We start from the raw sequence: 7636 nt of genomic DNA on the forward strand, positions 1-7636 counted from the left end.
CACCCACTTCCTTACTGCTATCAATTTCTTTCCCCTCACTTTTTCTCTTAACTATACCATAAGCCTGCTTTTCTCACACTTCATATTGCAGTTCCTGTTTGTATTATACTAACTTACCTTTAATTTCTCTTTAAACTGGCTAAAATTTCTCTAAATATTAAGTAAAGTTTCTCTAAATATTAAATCACTATCATGCACCATATCCATTCTAAACCAATATTTTCAAATTATGTCTAATTTGGTATAATTATTGAACTGCAGTTGTTTTTTGAATTATTTTTAAAGATTGTAAAACTATTGTTCAAAATATTTTTATAATACTTTGGAGCTTTTCTCCTCGGGCCTCCATTGAAAATGGGCTCCTACCCAGTTGGATTTTCCCAGTAATCAAATGTCAATAAATAAATAAATACATACATAACTAGTCACATTCCATGAAACAAGGTACACTTTAATTAGCGCCACACTACTGTTTCTTCAGACTCCCCTGAGTCTCAAGTAGATTAATTTTGTGATGGCTGCAGTAAGCTGTTACACTGTACAGTGAATCAAGTCTAAGCTGCTTGTCTTTCTCCAGAAGTGGATTGTTATCGAAGTTACATCTAAGGATCTTCCTTGGTGGAAGTCGTCACAAAAAAAAAAAAAAAATCATAAGTTTTGAGCTTTACCTGCCATATTTGTGCCTTTTCATATCCAGTATTTGTAAAAGCAGTGCCATCTTTCCTGCGAGGTACCAGCAAAGGACTTGCTGTGGATAAATGATTACATACCTCACAATATTGCTTAGTAATTGCAGACAAAGCCAAAAATAAGGGGGTGAGAGCAAAAACCCCAAGCCAGTGGCATTTCTAATTACTTTAATTAAATAAAAAAAGTTAATAAATTATTAGGATTTACATGAACATGCAATTTTAGAACACTAAGAAGTATGAAACTCTAGTGTCTGACATCACTGACTGACTGTAATGCTCAGTAATTTACCAGAAAAATCAGAAAATTTTATGAGGGGCAAGACAAACATATGAGGCAAAATCAAGAACATTCTGCAAAATCAGGGACAGTTGAAAGGTTTGGATGCTTAAATAAGTAAGTGAGAACTCCCTCATATATCCTAATGTGTTTCACTCTGTTCAGTTGTTCTCATCATTCTGAGTGCCAAATAACCTCCAACATGCCAGAAGACAATTTCTTTTCAGTTTTCTGTTTGTTTCCTAATTATGGGTATTTATTTTTTTCAGAAAACGTTGCTGTTCTTATCTTTAATTCAAAGGTTTAATCAGTTTTGGCTGAGTAGGAGAACACTTTTGAATAGAGGTTTTTAGGTAGGCTTATAATGGTCGGCAGACAAATGGCCTAGTACTTACCTATAAACTTGTGAAATCTGAATGTCAACAGTTCTGACCTTGGTATGCTAGCAGCCCCTAAGGATTTCATACTCAGTGTCTTTTCTCTTTGGGTTGTTAGCATATGGTGAAGGATTGTGCTTTTATTGTAAGGTCAAACAGTCCAAAATTAAAGAGAGAAAGTTTTGGCTTCTTTCTTGATGACAAAAAAATGACATCGCTTCTTGGAGAATGGGATAAGGATCTGACTCTGTAGAGCTCTTTAGTCTTCTGTAGTCTAGACAGAATCTGGTGCTACCATTTTTCTTTGTCACAAGAAACATTTGTCAAACTCAAGGACGGTTGGATACATTGATTATTCCAATTTCCAATGTCCTGCATTTCTTCTGACATAATTTATTTAACTCTTTCAGACACTTTGTAAAGGCCATACTTGGCTGATCCCTGGAGACCTTTGTCCACATGGTGCTCTATAATTTGGGTATACCCAGGCTTACCAGTAAACATATCTCCACATTTCTGCAGTACTACCTGGATGTCCTGAACATGGTATGATAAAGCTGCTGAGACAGGGCTACCTCATCCACCAAGGTGTCAGACCAAGCTTTACTGAGGACACCTACTATCAGCTCACCCTCAGAATCCTCCTGCAACTCACTGCATAAACTAAGTACCAGGGCCTCTCTGTCATAATAAATTTTATCTTGTTAATATGGTAAAATGTGTTCTTCTGCCTCCTGCCTGCCAAATCTACCATGTAGTTAACCTTACTTACCTTCTTCACGGTAGTGAAGGGATCCTTCAAGGCTGCATGCAGTTTGTTGTGTCTAGCATGAAAAAAAACATTACCTGCTGCCCATCAGAATTATATTCTTCCTTAAATCACATTTGCAGTATTGTACTACTGTTGGGTTATCCCACTGCGGTAACTGGAGCTCTGGCCAGTATATTAAACTCCAAAGCATACCATCTACTTGTACATCTGGTGTACAACCTAAGTATGTAGGTGTAGGGGTAACTAAGTAGATATAGGAGCATAAGATCCTTTAACTAGCTTTCCACCAGTCCAAACACAAGATCTTTGTTTCCAGCAGTCTGGTTTTCATGTTGCTATTAGCTGCTACCATTGCCTTCACTTATTCAGATAACTGCTACATTGGGAAATCTTTTCTTGTATTTTTCAATGAAAGATCTGTTAATAACAGCTAAGAGACATAAGTGTGACTGCCGTTGGCAGCTACCTTATAACGATCTCCATTCCCAGTCCTTATTTTGTCTAGGGGCTGATCATGATTACAGAAACTGTCATATATGTCAATCTTTTGTTCCTAGAACCCACTGTACTCTCTTCATTGAACACATAATTAGAAACCCAACATCTGAAATGCCTTTCACAAACCAAAATGGAGGAATCCTCATCCTCTCATGCCCCACTCACACCAAAAAAGAAATTCAAGAAGGCTAGGCCTAAACTGTCTGCTGCCCAGTCTGATTAACACACGTCTAATGCTGCAGGAATGGACGGTACATCTGACTCATATTCATGCACCAGCTACCAGATGGAGGCACATATGGTGTCTGACTCTTGCACTTTTGACAAGATCGCTTATATTGATATGGTTAAGAATGAGGAACCAAGGGTGATCATTTCAGAGGGATTGGTGGCATTCCTCAAATCCTCTTTGAGGAAGAGGTGCCCATTACTTTAATTGAGGACCACCAGAGTTTCAACCTGCAATGCATCATGAAGGCAGGCATTACTCCTAAGAATAAAACAGAAAACTAAAAACGTTTCTCCTGTTCAGATGTCTCAGAGAAAAGAACGGATGGAGTTCTTACAGGGCCTGTATAAGATAATCTAGTTTTTGAAATTCCCTTCATTCTTTTTTACTCCTTCACTCCCCCTCCCCCCTTAGAAGAGACAACATGAATCTTCATCTGAGGAGGAAAAGGAATCTGATTCTGCTGAATATTTCTTAGCATATTCATCTCAGGTCCATTCTTGTTGTCAGCTTGCTTCTGATGATGAGGACAACTTGCTCCCCCATTGCTTCCAATGATGAAATCTCCTTTGGGGAAACTACAAAATGATATAACACTTTGGAAATCCAAACAGGTATCTAATGAATAAACAATTTTGCTATAATTTGCTGGAAGTAGCGGCTCCCACACATTCTCCTGTCCCTCCAGTCTTGGAGGCTTTCCTGGATACCTTTGCATCCACTTTTACATCTCCTGGTTCACAGCCTCCAGCACCCAAGCAGTGTGATATGTTTTATAAGACACTTGAGGACCTTAAGTTTCTTTACAAAAATCCTGTAGCAGATCATTTTGCCTTTTTCATTTCTACTGAAAAACCTACTAAGTTTCTGCCAGCAGGTAATATTTTGCCTTCTTACAGAGATAGTCGGGCCATGGACAGGTATGGTAAGAAGTTTTATACCTCTGGTACTCTTGCCTTTAGAACTTTAAGTTAGCAAACTCAAATGATAAAATACATTTTGTCCATTTTTCACAAAATACCTTTTGTCCATTTTAGAGTATTTAAATAAGACAATAGCTAACCTCAAGTCTTCTTACATTGAGCAACAAACAACTTCTATGCAGGAGCAAGCTACACATGTTGCAAGGTATGCCACTGAATGCAGCTATGATGCTGCTGAACCTTCTACCAGGGCTTCTGTTACTGGATCCATTATTAGAAGATTTGATTTCTTCACCTGCAATCCCTCCTGAAGATTCCCCACTAGAATGGAATCTTTTATTTAGACTGTATTCAGCAGAATTTTCTGTGCAATAGAAGGACAGAAGCAGAGCTAGGGTGGGGCAAGAGAGGCAGCTGCCTTGGATGCAAAGTGTATGGAGTGTGTGATCAGCCAATCTTGATCTCTCTTTAATGCAATACAGCAAGCCAGTATTGCATTTGTGATCAAACGCAAGCACTGTAGTGTTCAATGTGTGGTCTAAATTGTGGCAACTGCTTGTTACATTGTAGCAAGCAGTTTGCTACAGTTTAAAAGTAAAAAAATAAACCCAACCACTTTAGTGTTCTGTGCAGGCAGGGTATAAATTGTAGCAAATGTTTGCTACTTTCATAGCAATCAGTTTGCTGCAGTTTAAAAAGAAGAATGTTTTTTAAAACTAAAATGTGAGTGCTGTAGTGCTAAGTGCAGGCAGGGTATTAACTGTAGCACTGTTTACTACAGTTAAAAGAAATGTATCTACCTATCTATATATATATCTTTAATAAAGCTTGTTGAAGTAGGATTGGAGGGACCTGAATGGGGTTATGTCATGCATCTGCCCACCTGGTTGATGTGCCAGTGAAAGGAAAATCTGTAACTATTTTTTTTGTTTGTTCTAGAATGGAAGTGCTGGAGGGGGGTGCTTTTTTTTTGCTCTTAGATCATAGTACTGGCACAGGGTACTTGTTGAACCAGCTATGCTACTGAAGAAGGGTAAAATGATGCAGTAGTGTGGTGGGTTAATGCAGTCTGCTATAGTAGAGAGGGGCCCGGGTTTGAGACTTGGCAGAGGTGTTTATTAGTGGGAGTTTAGCATAATGGTTAGGGTATTTCTCTCACAGACACAAGGTGCAGGGTTTGATTTTCACATCAGGTCAGGGTCATTGGCTAGGATTAAAATGGCCCACAAGGACAATTAGCGTAGTACTAATCTATGAAACCTATGAATCTAGGACTTTAATAAACAGATTTTTCTTACATCAGTACCTAGATATCAATGCAATTAATTGGCTTAGCCAATTTCCTTGTCCAGAGGGATCAGAAACCCTCTCAAATGGGCAGAAAACAGCCCAGGAAAATATTTAATTACAAACCTACCAGAGACTCCATGTCTGGAAAACCTCCTTTTCCAAACAACTCATACTATCTGCTTATATCTTCATCTCTCCTCAGTCCAGGAATTTCTTTGTCAAAAAAGCTAACCTTGTCCCTTCCAGCCTGGAAATTCATCAATGCAGACAAATGGGTATTATCCATCATTCATCAAGGCCATGAGATGTCTTAGAAGGAAGTTCCTTCACTGAGAGGTAATCCTCCTCCTCCTTCTTCTCCCTCCAATCAAATGCACTTACTTCTTCCTCTCTTACAGGGTTTGCTTAATCAGGAGACCATAGAATCAGTGTCACACAAGCATCTAAGAAGTGGATTTTATTCAGGACTTTTTATGGTTCCCAGAAAAGTGGGCACTTGGGGACCCATTCTAGATTCATCACACCTCAACACCTTTCTGGCACTTCCATCTTTTAAGGTGCTCTCAATCAAAACTCTTCTTTCTTCCTTTCTTTCTTTCTTTCTTTCTTTCTTTCTTTCTTTCTTTCTTTCTTTCTTTCTTTCTTCCTTAGGCTTTTCTGGTCTGTCTAGACTTGAAGGATGCATACCTGTAGATTCACCCCACTTGCAGAATATTCATCACCTGTCTTTTCATCACATTTTCAGTTCACTACTTTACCCTTTAGTTTACTTACTACCCGCAGGGTCTTCACAAAGTCCCACACCCAAGCTATTGTCTTTTGTAGAAACCAAAGAATACAAATGTTCCTTACCTAGACGGTCTTTTTATCCAGACTACTTCTGGACACCCTACATTAGCATCTCAGTTTTGCAGTCTCACCTCTGGAGAGACTGGGATTCACCATAATATCCAAAAATCTTCTCTAAACCCCTCCCAGGATCTGCTTTTCCCTGAGTTGCAGATTGGATACTCAGCTGATGACTGCCGTTCTCCCCCAAGAGAAAGTAGAGTCCCTGTCCACCTTCTTCCAGTCCCCTCTCCCACTTCAATATACTTTTGCAAGTGAGATTCTAAGAACCTTGGTACCAGTAAATGGCAGCAACCATTCCTATGATACCATTTGCCAAGCTACACATGAGAAATATTCAGTAGTACCTGAAATCTCTTTGGTCTCAACACTATCAACCAGAAGAAGGAGCTATATTGGAGAATTTCTCAACTTCAGTTAAAATCAGGTCTTCCTTTCCACCCACCCCGTTCCAACCAGGAACTTCAGAAAGATACATCAGATCTGGCTTTGGGAGCCTGGACAGGCTCTTCATCAGTTCAGGGTCAATGGTCCCCCAGACAGATGAGGGAGCAGATCAGTTTCATCAATGTCAAAAAAATTACATCCCTTATTCAAGTGCTTCAGTTTTCTCCCATATGGAACCCAGGCCCTCTCAGGAATTTCACAGACAACACCACAGTAATGTGGTATATCAACAAACATGGGGAACCAAGTCCTACCTGCTGTGCAGCCTAGCTCTTATGGCATGGGATCAGTTAATAAAGGCAAATCTGTCACCACAGGTGGTTTACATTCCATGCTAAGGCAATGTGCTGACAGATTCTCTAAGCAGGTCCATGGGAGACCCTCACAAATAGATGATAAACAGGGAGGTCTTCATGGACACAGTCTACAAAAGAGGTATTCCTTAAATAAATCTGTTTGCCTCCACTAAAAATAGCCAGCTCAAGCTGTTTTACTGTAGGACTACTTGACCTCAGGCCTGGAATTTGAATGCCATGTCTTTCTACTGGCAGTGGAAGTATATCTGTGCCTTCTTCCCTCTGTCTCTCCCTTTAATCCTAAGGGCTCTACTGAAGATGCAATGGGATAGACCAAAAATCCTGTCAGTGATTTCCTTTTGGCCCAGGCAGCACTGGTTCCCCCTTCTTTTTAATTTAGCCAGAGGCCATCACTACATGCTATGCTACAAATTGGACCTACACAGCAAAAGGGCTCTTTGCTTCATCCCATCTTACAGGTTCTCAACCTAACATTGTGTATGATAGAATGTTAATGTCTTTCTGGTACCAGTTTTCTGAGGATGTGTTTCAGATGTTCCAGGAGGCATGAAAACCTACCACAAGAAAGTCTTACATCTCCAGAGGGAAAAGATTTTGTCTCTGGTGTCATAAGAAGGATGAGAATCCCCTACAGGTGGGAGTCTCTACAATTTTGTCTTACTTGTTTGAGCTACTCAAAACTGGACTAGCCTATTCCTATTTAAAGACATACTTGTCTGCTCTTTCTGCCTTCATGCCATATAATCCACCTTTTTTTCTGAATAATTGAAATCATATAGTTTCTAAAGAGCATCTTTCACTTGAATCCACCTAAAATAGCAATCCCAACCCCCTGGGATCTCAGCATCATTTTGGAAGCACTTTGCCACCTTTTGAACCAGTGGCTTATACATCCCTAAAGTTTTGAACTTGGAAAACTATTTTACCAATGATTCTTACTTCTGCCAGAAGGGTTTGTGAACTTT

Source organism: Protopterus annectens, chromosome 9.part0, assembly GCF_019279795.1.
Source record: "Protopterus annectens isolate FY-2018-M chromosome 9.part0, PAN1.0, whole genome shotgun sequence".
In the NCBI taxonomy this organism is placed as follows: domain Eukaryota; kingdom Metazoa; phylum Chordata; order Ceratodontiformes; family Protopteridae; genus Protopterus; species Protopterus annectens.